The sequence below is a fragment of the Dioscorea cayenensis genome, chromosome 9, assembly GCF_009730915.1.
Source record: "Dioscorea cayenensis subsp. rotundata cultivar TDr96_F1 chromosome 9, TDr96_F1_v2_PseudoChromosome.rev07_lg8_w22 25.fasta, whole genome shotgun sequence".
In the NCBI taxonomy this organism is placed as follows: domain Eukaryota; kingdom Viridiplantae; phylum Streptophyta; class Magnoliopsida; order Dioscoreales; family Dioscoreaceae; genus Dioscorea; species Dioscorea cayenensis.
This window is the reverse complement of record NC_052479.1, coordinates 28,107,629-28,123,775: the sequence shown is the minus strand read 5'-3', so window position 1 is coordinate 28,123,775 and position 16,147 is coordinate 28,107,629.

Sequence of the window (16,147 nt, the reverse complement as noted above, 5' to 3'; positions counted from 1 at the left end):
AAGGATATGAATTTATTTTCTTAAACATTGTATTTGTTTTTGTTTTTGTTTTGAGTGTTTTGTTTAAACCTAAATTAAGTAACTCTTCTCTTGTCTTGTGTGTTATTTTAATAATTATGTTTGCCAATTTCTACAAAAAAAAAAAACATAGATTAACCTTTGAAATACGCAATTTATGTTTTATTTTTCACTAAAAAATCTAAATTAATTTATGGATTACAAGGTTGACCTGAGGATAACTTTTGGTTCACATTTACACATTAGGGGAAGAAGTATGTGTCAAAGATGATAGCATATGAATTCAAATAGTGTATAGGTAAACAAAAATTTCTTATGATAAATTGAAAACCTTTTAAAAACTATCTTTATTGGCAAAGGATGACATAAGGAGTTGTATTGAATCCCACCAAAAAAATGAGATACCAAGCTTTGTAAAATCTAAACATCCATTCATGAGAAAAGATACCAAGCATGTAAAAATTATTGTGCTTGTAATGAAGGTCAAGAAGCAAGCATCTCTCCAAACGTCAGCAGCTTGAAGCATATGGAAGAACAATACCTGGGCTTGGGAAAGAGAAGAGAGGAGACGAGAAGGAACCCTAGATTGGCTGCAAAAGGAGGAGATGAAGAGAAGCTTGCTTCATGGAGGAGATCGAGATCGCAATAAAACCATGTCTCATATAACTTCTATAATGATCTTAGGAAAGCTTCATCCGACTCCATTCTCTCTAAACCCTCAAAGAACTCGAAGCATCCTTCTCTCCTCTTCCAACTTCACCTTTTTATTAACCTTTTCTTCAAGCTTAGCACAAAGGCTATCGGCCCTTTTCCCTAGCCTTGGTTCCTCGGCAGCTTCAATAGATGACGGGGTGAACCAACAAGAAGGGGAACATAAAAAGGGGGAAAGACGGACGACGAGGTGAACGAAGAAGAAGAGGAAAAGAAAAAAAAGGGAAAAGGTTTGAGGGACACATTACTTAATTACCCTTAATTATATTTTAAAATAAAAAATAGTTTTTTATCAGATCCAAATAATGTAAAAAAATGGTTTACCCACATCTCGGTTCTCATCTTAAATCCCACTGAAACCGAGTTCGTGGGCTCACCACTCGTCTTTACTAAGGAGACATATTTGAACTTCAATTCACACAAGGGTGATTGTTGCGTGATAAACTTCACCTAAAAATTCTCTTTTAAAAAGAATAATATACTAATTTATATGAATAAATCAAGACTTTTTTCTTTGAAAGTAAATATTAAAAAACATGAATTTGTATTTTAAAAAAATATTAAGGTGTTTCAATTATTTATTTATTAACAACATGAATTTTAAAATATACATATAACAAAAAGGTTCATAATTTAACACCACTGTGTGCATTATAAAAGGCATTAGTGTGGGAATTTAATAGACTAAAGTTCCAAGGCGGTTAGATATGGTGGTAGGCATGGGTTCCTAATTGTGGGTGTAGACTAAACAATTAATTCTTAGTTTGTGCATACACCGCTTACTATGTTGTGTATGTTGTATTTATCAATATATATATATATATACATATAAAATTTTAAATTAATGGCATTTTTATGGAAGTTTATATTCCTATATCCCATGCAAACCCAAAATTTGATGGGGGTGTATTTCGGTTTTCGGTTTTGGTGTTTGTATAGAAATATTAATAAATTAAATCAGAATTATTTAATTCCATGAGTAATAAGAAAGTGGAAAATAATAAGCTGAATACTTTCAATTTCATAAAATATCACTCTAATTTTTAACTTGCACTAATTTTGAAACCAGGTTTCAATAGGGTTTTCCATATTTTTTTTTTTCTACCCAACCTTGGCTCTATTTTATGATAAGTTATTTTTTTCATTCAATATTTTTTTAAATCTTTATCATACTAAATAGAGTAAATTTATGTTTTGAAAATACTTTACTTATATAGCCATTATTATAACATGCCATATTTAATAGTGTTTCAGTTTTCTTTTATGCGGTGTTTATTTACATGAATTTTGAATTACATATAACTTGAGTTACTAACTTCTTAGGAACTCAAAATTTGGTCCACTAGATTTGAAATACCCATCAATCAAGTTACACCTAATGAGAAATTTAGCTCTAAAACAAAATACCATAATTGGAAAAGGAAACAATTAACTGAAAATTCATGGATGGATAATCACAAACAACATACAATTAAGGGATTAGGATCAAGTCATCGTCTTATGGAATGAAAAGCTCTTCAATGGAAGTTTGATTATGTGACCTTTGCCACTATCATTAGGATTTATGTTTTTTTTTTCTCATTCTTGATAGTCAGCGTTCATTTCTCTCACTAGAACCATTTTCTGCTAAATGAACACCAGGAGTGAGACATTAATCATTTCAAATAAGTGACACTTCTTGTAAGATGAACACAAAAATGATGAAAGTCATATCACTTCCCCCACTTCCCCCGAAATCAACATCCCCTCAATGTATATTTTAAAAAAATGCAAGCGCTCAGTGCTAAGTGAAAATACCGTCATTTTTAACACTTTGCTAGATGTCATGGGATGAGCTAGAAGGCCATGGCAAGATACAATGAGATTCATTAATAGTTTTCCAACAAAAAAAAAATTTACTGGTTTTAGTTACATTTTTTCTAGAGCCAAATAAAAATTGTATAAAGAACCGGAACAATCTAGAAATCAATCACTTAGGATTGGCTATGAGTCTTACATAGTGTTTGGATCCAAAAGTGAAAGGGAAAGTAAAGGAAGGTAAAGGGAGGGAAAGAGAAGGAAAGTAAGGGAAAGGAAAGGAAGGGTTTAACCCTTGTTTGGATAGTCAAATTTTATAGAAGGAAAGGAAAGGATGGTTGTTTCATAAACCATGTTTGGTTAAGGAGGAGAGAGGGAAGGAGAGGATATTGAATAATATGATTAATTTACTAACTATACCCTTATTATTAAATAAAAAAATTACTTTTTTCTATTTAAATACATGTTTTATCAATATCTCAAACAAATTCACACTTTTAAATAGGTCCTTCCAGGCCAATTGTTATAATTGATATTCAGGAATAATTCAAATTATCTATTTTTACCTCCTCAAAATAAAGGAAACCTAAATCATTAAAGTTTTTCTATTTGGAATTGTGTGAGTTCTAATTCCTGTTATTTTAGTAGGATTATTTGTAAATGCATATTTACAATATAGACGGGGTGATTAGTTGGACCTTTAATTGAGTAATATTTTTTTATTTGATTGACCTAGAAAAATACAAACAAGCAAATAAACAAACAAAAAAGAAATACATATTAATGAGGATTTGTGATGGTGTGGCGCAAACTTGTTAAATCTATGATTTCGTATATTTTCTATAAAAAATTCCTATGCATTAACAAGCAAAACAAAAACCCTAACATATGAGAGCGACGGGATGTTGACCATAAACAATATAATAATGAAAGCCTAAAAAGGATAAGTCTAGTGATATAATAATGTTTAAAACAATATAGATGTGTGATTTACATTGATAAGTAGAGAGAAAAATAAAAAAAACACAAGATCAAATCAATGCAAAGATATGTGGAATTAACAACAATGATTAAATAAAGACTCAATAATAAATTGCAAGAATCTTACTTTTCAAACAAGATGATTGGTGCCGGGTGACCCTTGATTACAATAAAAGTAAATTGAAAAGTGGAAGAAAAACTATTATGTAATTAACTAAAAAATAGAAGGTATTAAGGTCTATTTAAAAATTATAAAATTTTTAGGAGGTTCTCCCTCCCGATATCCCAAATTTGGGGGCTAGAAAAAGTAGAGTTTATGAGGGTTTCGGAAAGTCGGAGTTAACCCTTTCTTTCTTTTCATTAAGTTAAAAAAAATTTATCCAAAAAAAGGAAGGATTAACTTTGACCCTCTGAAACCTCCCCTTCCTTTACTTTCTCTTCTCGGCCTTCAATCCAAATATAGCATAAGTTGTTCTCTTCTATCTTTGTAAGTTTTATTTATGTAATAAAAGTTTTATCTTGTAAATTATAACGTTCATGCTATATATGCCACATTGAGCTGGTTGTGTAGAGGATGTTCTTAGTGTTTACAAGGAGTTAAAAAGGAGAAAGGATTAGTAGTTGAATGTCACCTAGCATAATAAGGTGGTATGGATGTGGGATTTTTTTTAATGTTAATCATAATTAAAATAATACAGGTAATAATTAAAATTTAGTGGAAATTGCCAAAAAAACCCTTTAAGTTTGTAAAATTACCAAAAACACCCCGTTAGTTTTGCAATCCCCAAAAACCCCTCCTTTTAAAAGTCTATGTTTTTTTCAAACCCCCAAACCCCGTAGAACTGATGTGAACGGAGTGAGTTTCAAATTTTTGGACGAAAAAATGCCCTTGCATGGGGAGTCGCGGGTCGCAGCCCATCTCGGCGATTTGAGAGGAAGTGGGCGGTTTTCCGTAGGGTAACCCCGAGAGACGAATTTATCGGAGCCGCTTAATCGCTTTTTTTTCTCAACTCACGCCTTCGCCTTTTCCATTTCCGGCTCATCTCCGGTTGTCTCTACCGCAGCCTCCCGTGAATTGGCATTTCATCGCCTTTTCCCTTTCCACCCAGATCTCAAGGAGAAGTCCCCCACAGCAACTAGTTGGCATTTCATCGCTTGCAATCTAAGGTATTGAGTATGGTTTTATGTTAACTGCTCGCTATAAAGAAAGATTTTTTTCGTTTTTGCTTTTGTGCTCCCTGCTTTTTGTTGGAAGATATCAAGTCTCGCAGGGGGATTTCTACCGGGGTTTTGTTAGTCTCGCAGGAGATTTCTCGCTAGGGTTTTGTTTTTGTTTTGCATTTTCAGATGTATACACTATCGAAATAGTTTTTTTTCGATTGTTATGATTTGTGTAATATTTATAATGTACATTTCCGCTTCGCTTGATATGGTTGCAGCTTTTACAAATGAGGTCGACGCTTAAGAAACGAGATGTTACAGCTTAACATTTGTTGTCTCTGCTAAGTATTCTCGCCTCGCTTAACAAAATGGGTCTCTGCTTAACATTTTATATCTCGCTTAATAACCGAGAGTTTACCGCTTAAAAACCTTATATTTCCGCTTAAACTTTTGTCAATACCGCATGTTGAATGTGTTGTTATTGTCGCAGCTTGTGATTACGGCGGTCAACCTAGTTAATGGGCGCTGCTATTTGACACCCGGGTCAGGAGACCTTAGTCGAATTGAAAAGTTAACATGACCCTCGACAATCGGGAGATTATTCAAGCGACACCGCTCATAGCTGCTCATCGAGATGGAAGCCATATACCAAGAGAGGGCCCTTCTTGATTCTCTTTTGGCTAAAGCATCGATGGTCGCACCAATAAATTCGTGGATCGGGAAAGCCCTCGCCGAAGTTTCGCACCTCAAGATGTGGCCCTCGCTCTTGGTCTCGCTATGCATGGCGACGCAGCGGTCTTTCGTAAGAAGAAAACCAGTCGCGTCAAGGGCGGTATCTATCAAAAGACCCACGAGAGACACGTAGACTCCATCAAGAGCACTCGTGCAACTTGTTCGACGTGAGGGGAGATGAAGATAATTTTGTCAAACTCCCGATGGTGTACTCTCATGGGGACAACTGCTCTTCCCAAATACATCATGCTCGGCTCCGAATCGGATCGCTGATTACGCCGATGATCTACCGACCCATGGGGCGACACGCATGGGCGCAGCGACGCACAAGTGGCTTTCATGGAGGATATTCCACAAGCGCCGCCCGAGTGCAAGATAGATGCGCCGGAAGAAGACCAACACAGTGGTACATTAAGGGTTGCTCTGGCCGCGCTTAACGCCCTGGTTTTTACGAAATGACCGAACGGGAAGAAAGTCCGCTTCTGCAAGATCCCAAGGATGTCGCGTATACGGTGAAAGTACTTACCGAAGCAAGTGACGTGAGAAACGAGCTTGTCATCGCCGATGGAAAAAGAGGTAATAAATCATGGACAATGTTTAACATAAGTCTTTAATGTTTAAACATTTTATTTAGCGCTTAACTTTAGTATTTGCCGCTTAACTATTATTCATACCGGTTTAAATATTTTGTTCTCCGCTTAATTATATTCTATAACGCTTAAAATATATAAACACTGCTTAAATATAGTTTTTTTATAGTTTAAAAATGAATGATCTCACCGAAATTGTTTCGGGTTTACATATGTTAGTTTCGAAATGGGTTCCGACGACGTCAAGAAGAAATATTTGTTGGGGCCAACCGACTGGATGGATGCCATCGCTCCCGAACAACTCGCTCAAGGCAGGATGAGAGGGCAGCTCTATCGCAGGCGCTACCGGACGCCTGCTCTCCTACTTCCAGCCCCCACCACGCCGCACGCATTCCTCGACACCGGAGAAGCCCTCCCCTACCCCGCAGATCGCAACAACCCCCTACCACGACAACGACAGGGCCCCCTCGACCATGGCAGCCCCTCCGACCGCGGGAAGTTTCCCACCGGTGACATTGGGCGAAGATGTCACCGCGAACTCTTATGCAGTGCATGCCGATATTGACGACCGAAGTTTCCGCTTGTCGCCGTGTGGAGGCGCCGAAGGACGTTTCACAACCGGGCCGCGCTCATCCCTCGAAAAGAACCGAAGCACCCGGACGAACGAGGCGCCGGAATTTCGACGACGACGACATCATCGGGAAGGTCATTCCAAGGCGGCCACATTCAAGAGACTTGCAAAAAGAGGAGAACAATATCGCCTCGTCTCCACCGCCGTACCGACGATGAAACAATAGCAACACCATCGGCGGCCGATGTCATATCGAGTCTGCCGCCGCTGATGACATGGACATGGCGCTGGAGGACATCGAGATGATGTGGCTGCTGCCGCGGTTGAGAAGGTCGCTGACTCTTCTCGATGAAATCGCCGACCCGGTGGAACCGGCCGCCGAGATTGCGTGCATCAAATATGGACACAATCCCTGAAGATCAAGAACAAGTTAAGGGTGTGTCTCCCAATGATGTCGCTGTCTACGACCACGGGCTGAGAAGATCGTCAATCCGCTGCCGCGGGCCGTGGCCGACAAGATGCAGCCCAAGCAGTGACACAATCCCACCACAACAAGAACCATGTAAGGAAGTGTCTCGCGGTTGATGCCGCCGCCGTCGTCCCTCGCGATCGGGCCGTACACAATCCCACAACAAGAACAACCATGTAAGGATGTGTTCAGCAGCTGATGTCGCCGCCATCGCCCCCGCATCGAGCGAAGATGTCGATGAAGACCCCGACCGAGCAACGAGAGAGATGATCAAGGCCAATCAAAAAAATTGACCGTATTTTGCTCGGAAAGCTTTTTATTCAAGAAGAAGAAATGGGTTGGCTCGAGTCGTTTTAATAAATACGAGCAGGAGTTGATGAGGATCTTCCTCAACCGCCTATGGACGGTAAGTGTAACGCTTTTTATGATATTGTTTAAAGGGTTTCTTATAGTGTTTAACTATTTCCCTAATAGTGTTTAATACCTTTATGTTATCATTTAAGTTTTCTACTTATCGCTTAATTATATATAATATCATGTAACAATTGATAATATCATTTAAATATTTACAATACGGTCTTATTATATCTCGTTATCGCTTTAACCCTCAAAGACTGCGTCGTGGAAGAACGACGTCGTTAAGACTACACGCGGCTGATTTTTTTCCCTCCATCCCAAGGGCAAAAAAGGGAAATATATGTCACCGTCATGAGGAAGACATATTGTCATCGTCGAATGAAAGTTCTCAACTCAACATGAGTCTCCTGTAAACGCTAAGCTTTTTATGTTTAAATGATACATATAGTGTTTAAAAAAACGGTTAATTGTTTAACTAAAGTCTATATCATTTAAATAATATGTTATTGTTTAAATTGAATGCTTTCACTGACATCGCGATGAAGATAGGTACCTCCGGGTCACCGCTTAAACATCTTTACGTATTTTCTTAAACACCGCTGTCATTGTTTAAAGAGTAACTTGAGTAGTGTTTAACTTTTTCTATTGTTTACACCGCTGTCATTGTTTAAAGAGTAACTTTTTTTCTTAAACACCGCTGTCACTGCTTAAAACATATTTACGTATTTTCTATTGTTTTACAATCGACGCTCTTTTGTTTCCCACATCGTTTGTTTTACTAGGTCTATGTTTAAATTTCGTAAGTTCACAACAAATAAGCTTTGTTTCGCTTTTATTTATAAAAGATTTACTAACATTTACAACGTCCGCCGGACTTTTGACACTCACGACTGGACCCGTGATAATCGAAACAAGTGTCTCAGACATTCGAATGCTCACAAATGGCCAGCATAACATGCGATCAACTTGAACCCTCGCACAACGTACAACATTAAAAAAGGTTAAACAACACACATTCATGAAAAACGACTATTAATCAATGTGTCATGGTCGGACTTAAACGAAGATCCCTCGATAGTTAGAAACACGTAACGTAATAGTTGTACACTCGACGTAATGTTCTTAAAATGGTAACGTAAAAGTCTCAAGCGATAAATATCAACCCCGCCTTAAAGGATGTTTCCCCGATCTCCTCCTCCAGAATCCTCCGCAATCACGAAATACGTGAAAAATTTCTTTTCTTACCCAAGTCGAATGCTCGCTAATTGCTCGCTCGCCATCCACCGTCAAGAATCCTCCAGATTCAGTGCAATTATGAGAGGCATTTTCGACTTCAAGGTGAAAAAGATAGTTTAACTTGTCACGTGATCAGGCTAAATGATTCTCAAGATAAGGAAGAAGGTTCACGAAACATCCTTTCAGATAGAGTGGTTGTCCATGGGAAGAGGGAGGACGAGAAGGAGGAGGAGGGAGGGATGATGAGGACGACGAGGAGTTGGTCCATGCGGGAGGGTTCTTTCTCGGGTTATTTATGGTGTGAATTCCACAAGCAGTCGACTCTTCATATCCGAGAAAAAGTTAAACGCACAAATGGGCTCGACATCGACTCGATGAGAACGAACGGGTGTTCGAAAATTATGTTACCGCGTATAAATTTTAATGCTCGCCATTAATTCTTATGCACGGGATACCATAACCTGCCACCGCCACGTGCACACTCGCCAAAGAATTCATCTCAAACGAAAAAGATCACCGCTTTTACGCAGTAGACTTTGAGAATTTACACATGCTATCATGAATAGTTATACATGTAAAGATAACGTTAAAACGGAGATGGGAAGTATTACACTGATATGATAATTATTAAACATATTAGTAAAAATATTTAAACGTTAAACCAAGCGTAAAAGCCCTTCAAAAAGGTCGAATATGATGTGATTTGCGCTTTCCTTTCCCACCATTTTTCGTGGCCAAAAATGGGATTTCACAACATGGACCCATTTGAAGTGAACGGTAGGGGGTAAAAGGGAAGTTAAACACCAACGAAAGGGTCAGTCCGAGGTGTGCAAAAGTAGGAGGGGGTTTTTGGGAAGTTTTGAAAATTACGAGGGGTGAACAGTAATTTTCCCTAAAATTTATGATAAATTAGAAAATATATAATAATAAATCTAATAATTAATTTAATAATAAAACTAAGTGGAAATTGTCAAAAAAACCCTACAACTTTGCCAAATTGCCAAACAAACCCCATAGTTTCGAATACCCAAAAACCCCTTCCTTTTTCAACTCCATGATTTTGAAACCCCAAAGTACGTGAATCGGCATTAAACGGAGTGTATTTAAAAATTTTATGGACGAAAATGCCCTTGCACGGAAGTCGTGGTCGCACTCCATTTCGCGTGTGTGAGAGGAAGTGGGTGGGTTTTTCTTAGGCATTACAAACTGCTTGTCTTCTCTCAACTCATGACTCCACTCAACTCTCAGCCTCCTCTTTCTTCCCACCTGCACTCTTTCCCTTTCCACCGGCTCCTCAAGAAGAAGTCCCCGCTAAGTATTCGCATTTCGTCACTTTGCAGCTTTAAGGTATTCATTATGGTTTTTTTGTTAACCATTCCGTTACGTAAGAGACATTTTTCGGTTTTGGTTTGTGATTTTGTTTTGTTGGAAGACATCTGAAGCTTTCTTGTGGGATTAATCTGGCCGGGTTTTGTTAGTCTCGCAGGAGATGTCTCGCTAGGGTTTTTGTTTTGTTTTACATTTTCGCCTATGTATACGATCGAAAATGGTTTTCCGATTGTTGTGCTTTGTGTAATGTTTATAATCTACGCTATCTCCCTTTCAGCTTGATATGGTTGCAGATGTAAAAATGAGGTCTCCGCTTAAAACAATGAGCTTTTACCGCTTAAGCTAGTTCGTCTCCGCTTAATTATTTGATCTCTGCTAATAGTATACGCCATCGCTTAAAAATGATATCAGTGTTTAAGAACCGAGTGTTTACCGCTTAACAAATTACATTTCCGCTAACAATGTGTCAGTATTGTCGCAGTCTTGTGATTACGGCGGCTCAATCTAGTTAACGGGCGATGCTACTTGACACCCCAGAGGGAGACCGCGGGTCAATTGAAAAGTTCACATGATCCTCGACATCGAGATCATCCGAAGGACACTGCTCACTGACGATTTACCGAGTCTGGAAGTCAGATACCAAGAGCTGGGCCCTTTTCGACTCTCTCGCAGTAGATACGATACAACCGCACCAATAAATTGTGATCGGGAAAGATGTCACTTTCGTGCCCTCAAGATGTGGCAATCGTTTCGCCTCAAGCGTGATGAGGCAACGTGTTTCGTAAGAAGAAAAACACGGTCACTTTCTCAAGAGAGGTATTTATCAAGACGACGAGACATAGAGACTCCATCAGAGCACTCTTCAAAGAACTCGCTGGATGCAGAGGGGTAAGAGGAGAATTTTGCCAAACCATCGATGCAGCACTTCCTGGGTGCAATCCTCTTCCCAAATACCTCCCCGCCGGTTCCCTAATCGGATCGCTGATTATGTCGATGATCTACCTGGAATGGGGCGCCACGATGGGCGCAAGCGACGCACAAGCGGCTGTATGGAGGACATACCACAAGCCGCCACCCGAGTGCATCCCAGATGCGCGAAGAAGCACTCAACACCGGTATGTTAAGGGGTCGTACCAGTAGCGCTTTAACATTTGGTTTTACGAGTCGACCGAACCTGGAAAGAAAGTCCGTCTCGAAGATCCCAAGGATGCAGTGCTACGTGAAAATACTTACTCGAAGTAAGCTGACGTATAGAGACGAAGTTTGTCATCTCTCAAGGAAAAAGAGGTAATAATTCAAAAATATTTTGTTTAATCAGACGTTAACGCTTAACCATATCATTCACTGCTTAACTTTATTCATCTATCGCTTTAACATTATAATTTACCGCTTAACTTTTGTTCAACTACCGCTTAAACTTTTAGTTTAATGTTTAATTTGTTTGTTTATCGCTTAACACAATAGGTTATAACGCTTAAATATACTGAGTTACATGTGTAAATATAGTTTTAATTGTTTAAACTAAATAATTTCGCTAAGATTGTTTGCTTTTACACATGCTAGTTTCCCCGAAATGTTCCGCCGAACGCCGATGAAGAAGTATCTGAAATCGGGCCAACCGCTGGGTCGGATGCTATTGCTTCGAACCGCTTTTGCTCAAAGGCAAGATGAGAGAGCAACCTTCCCTTGCGCTACTGACGCTCGCTCTCCGCTCTGTGCCAAAACGCATCTCGCCGAGGCCTGAGAAGCCCTCCCCCACCCCGCCCGACCGCGGGCTTCCCCGACCGTCGCCACCTGAACGGCAGCTCCCCGCCGCACTAGGCGTAGGATGTCACCGAACTCCTGCAAGTAGCTCGCTCATGATTGATCGAGTTCCCCCGACTAGTCGCCCCACTGCGGAGGTATTGGAAGGCCGGTCGCACATCACAATCGATCGCGCCTTCCCTTCAAATAAATGAAGCACCCGGGACGGATACGCTGCGTCGAGTTCAACGACGCAGGACATCATCAGTGGCCCTCTTCAAAGACGGCCCTCATTCAAGAAGCTTGCAAAAAAAGAGGAAAACAATACGTTCTCCGCTCCACCCGCGCGCTACCGACGATGAAATAATAGCAAAAGACCGATCGGCACAGCACCATCGGCGGCGATGTTGTTAACGTTGATGACATCGCCCATCACGGAGGAGATCGAAGATGGCGCCCGAGTTTGCCGCGCTGGAAAAGATCGCCGACTGGTGTCGATTTGACATCACGATACGGTGGAACCGGCACCGCAGCAAGGTGGCATCAAAGATGGACACAATCCACTGAAGAAGAACAACCTGACAACGCCAGTGTCTCCCATCGATGCGCCGCCGTGGAACTCACGGTTGAGAAGGTCGCTGAGTCTAACCTCAACGAGCAGAATTCACTGCGGAACTAACGGGTCGATCGCAGCCGCATCGACGCGCATACAATCCCATGCAAGAACAAGAAGCATGTAAGGAAGTGTCTCCCTGCTGATCGCCGGCGCGTGCTCCCCATTAAAGGAAGCCAATCAAAAAGTAGAAGAACTTTTCGGAAAGTCTTCATTCTCAAGAAAAAATACGCTGGACAATCGCTACCAATAAGTACGAGCAGGTGAGTTGATAAGGATCTTCCTCAACCGCCCCTATGGACAAGTAAGTTTGAAGTTTTTATGATATTGTTTAAACTGCTTTTAGTTACCATTTAAGTAGGAGCGTTAACGCTTAAAAATTTTACTGCATAACATTTAACTTATAAGTGATACCCTTTTAAATATTACCGCTACTGCTTAAACATTCAATATAGAATTTAAAGTTTATACTTTAACGCTTAATTTTATACTTACAACATTGTTTACATGCTCTTTGTTCCGCTCAACCACAGAGACTGCCGTCGTGGAAGAACGACCGCCAAGACCACACCTGCCAATCTATCTCGACCCGCCTCCGGGAAGGAGATGGTCACGCACGACGCGATGGACGATGATCGTATGTATCTTGCAAAAGACGATGAGCGAAAGAGCTATATCGCTATAAGAGGCGCGCCCATCACACATCTGCCACCGGGCCTTGTCTCACGCCAAAGCAGGCGACGACGCATCACGAATCCACTGATGGCTATGATCGGAGATGCCGCGCGAACTTGCTATAAAGTGGACATCGCTCATCCTCCCGATAATTACGTGAGTGGCCACTTCCATGTCGCCGCCCTCGACAATGAAAACAAGAATACATGCATTATTCTTCATGCCAAAGTCTAAGAATACGATAAAAAACGCGCTAGAAATGGTAAGTGCTTTAATAATTTGTGTTTGTGTAATAGTGTTCGGGTAAATAATCGAGCATTCTATTACGAACTTGTATATCTCGACAATGGAACCTATTCGACCTCAGATCAACATGGAGTTAGGGCGCAGTCGGCGATCGCAGCACCCGCTTGTTCACGGCTAATCGAAGCCCCACAATGTAGGAAGTGTCGATCGCAGCTGGTCTACGTCATGCGGTTTATCGAGCGCTACTCGCCGTGAGAAGCTACGTGCACCGGGCAGATCGACGTCCCCTTTATCTCAAGGACAAGGTATGTTTCCCGATACTTAGGGGTAGGGGAGGGCACAGATCACACCAGAGGGGAGTCTTCGCAAGCGGGTTCTTAGTCATTCTTTCTATATTTGTATACACGATTCTTTCTTTAATAATCCAGATTCATTGTTTAACATACACTTTCAGCATTTAAGCATATAGTTCATTGTGTAAATATCAATGTAATTAGCTTTAAACTCCGCTTTTACCGTAAACGAACTGTAGGGGAGTGTACGCAAGCGGGTCATAGTCATTGATAGGTGTAATAGTTTCAAATGTAAAACCGCTTTAAATTCAATTCATTTTTTCCCAAGAACACGACAAATTTTTGTCAATGTAAATGTACATGTATCTAAATTCAATTAAATTCATTCTCGCTTGCTTTGAGGTTCTCGTTTGTTGGATGATATTGTAGTCCGCAGTGGTACATTATCGGGTAGGGTCTCGCTTTCATTTTCATTTTCATTATCGCTAATATCAACATTCATTTTTAATCAGATAATGATAACTTTTGCCCTTTTAACTTTCGCTTTCTCCGCTTTAAGTTTAGGTTTCTCTGCTTAAATTTAATATTTTCTCGCTTAAAAATATCCTTATTATTTAATAATATCAATGTAATTACAACAAAAATATACTTAATATTTTCTCGCTTAAAAATATCCTTATTACTTAATAATCTCTTTATAGAGTGTAATGTAATGTTCCGATTTTTATGTGCTGACGTGAGTGGAAACGCTTGGGGGAACCGAGAGTATTAATCACTGGGGAACCGCTAGCACCATCCCACTAGACATTTTAAGCGGATACAAATTTATTTTAAAACGATAAAAATAATAGCTTAAACAGTAGAATAAAAATATTTAAACGTAAGAGATATATTTAAATATAAAGTTCAATATTTAAACAATAATAAGAAGTATATACACAATGCCTAGTTTCAAGCAATGCATTCATTCCACGATCCGCGATCGCGACCGAAACGCGGCAATGGCTACAACGCAACTTGCGGACCTCTGACGCCACGACTCGATCCTCTTCGCTCAGGACACCCAGTCTGCCTTCTCGTCACGAGCGGGTCGCAAACGCAGCTCAGCGATTTTCATCCATCGGCCCGTCATCGTCCGCATGGGGAATATAGCTTCCTTTATACGCCATTTTTTTGAAGTCGAAGCTTCCTTCCATACCACCTGCTTTCTCGTTCTTCGAATTTGAAGTCAAAATTCCCTTTTGATTGCAAAATTTCTAAGTGCGTCTCCGAAATGTTCAACGCCTTTCAAAACATCTGTCCAATATCCAACCACAACACTTCACTTGACCTGATGAGGAAGGAAGGCACGCCGCACCCTCAGTGCTCGCCACGATGTGGAATGAGTGTCGACTGATTCTCGATCCCCGCCAACACTTTAGTTTAAAACGAACACGATCAATATTTAAAACAGAGACACAAAAATATTTAAACGATAAACATAAATCTTAAACGTTAAAAACAAAAAGTTAAAATAATAAGTTAATAAGTTAATCGGAGACAATAGTGTTTAAATGGAAACTTGATAAAATGTAAACAGTGACAGGATAATAAAACAATAATTAACTTCTACAACTATATAAACATAAACGAGAAGAAACTTACAACGAGTAAAGAACTCGCTTTTCGTGAGGATACGATGCCACATCATCCGCTCTCAACAACAAGATCAACAATGTAATATTTGAAGATGGAGCGACGCGACATGCGCACTGAAGTCAACCTCGCTTTTATATGAGACATACTGCTTTTACGTCCATCGAGTGTGATAAACTTCACCCCGACACGGAAATATCAAGACTCCCATCGCTCACATATTTCACCTAACATCGATTCCCAAGAAGTCGCAGCGTGAACATTAGCACTGTCCTCTCCCCGTCAGATCTCAAAGAATAGCACAAAAACTCTCCATAATTTAATCTAAGAGCTAAAATCGAATACACCAAATGAGAAGAAGAAAAAAGAAGAAGAACAAGAACAAGAACAAGAACAAGAAGAACAAGATACGAGCCTTCTAAACTTTGTTTGAGAAAAAGCAAGCAGGAGGCATCGAAAAACTATGCATAAAGAAAGTTATGATCGCTGCCATTTTTTTCCCACTTTGCAAGGGCAAAAAGACTTTCATATCGCGGACCCACTTCAACTTCATCACGTGGGGTTAAAAAGGAATGTAAAATATAACGGAGGGTCATCGTGTGCAAAAAAGTTGGAGGGGGTTTTTGGGAAGTTTTGAAAATTACGAGGGGTGAACAGTAATTTTCCCTAAAACAAATAGTTAAATTAATCAATACAATAACTAGAATTATTAAAATAATATTTATTAACATAACTAAGAAATAAAAAGAAATTGGTATGTTAAACAATATAGGAGTAATATGCTTCATATCCTTTAAATACATCAAATTAAACCCATTTTTTTTTTCTAAATCAAATTTACATATCTTTGTAATCAAACATAAAATTTTATAATTTTATGCAACACCTGCAATTAGATCTAACAAAACATTAAAAATTTTTCCAATCAAAAACAAAATTTTATAATTCTATAATACAACATCTTCGATTGTATTTAACAAAACATTACAT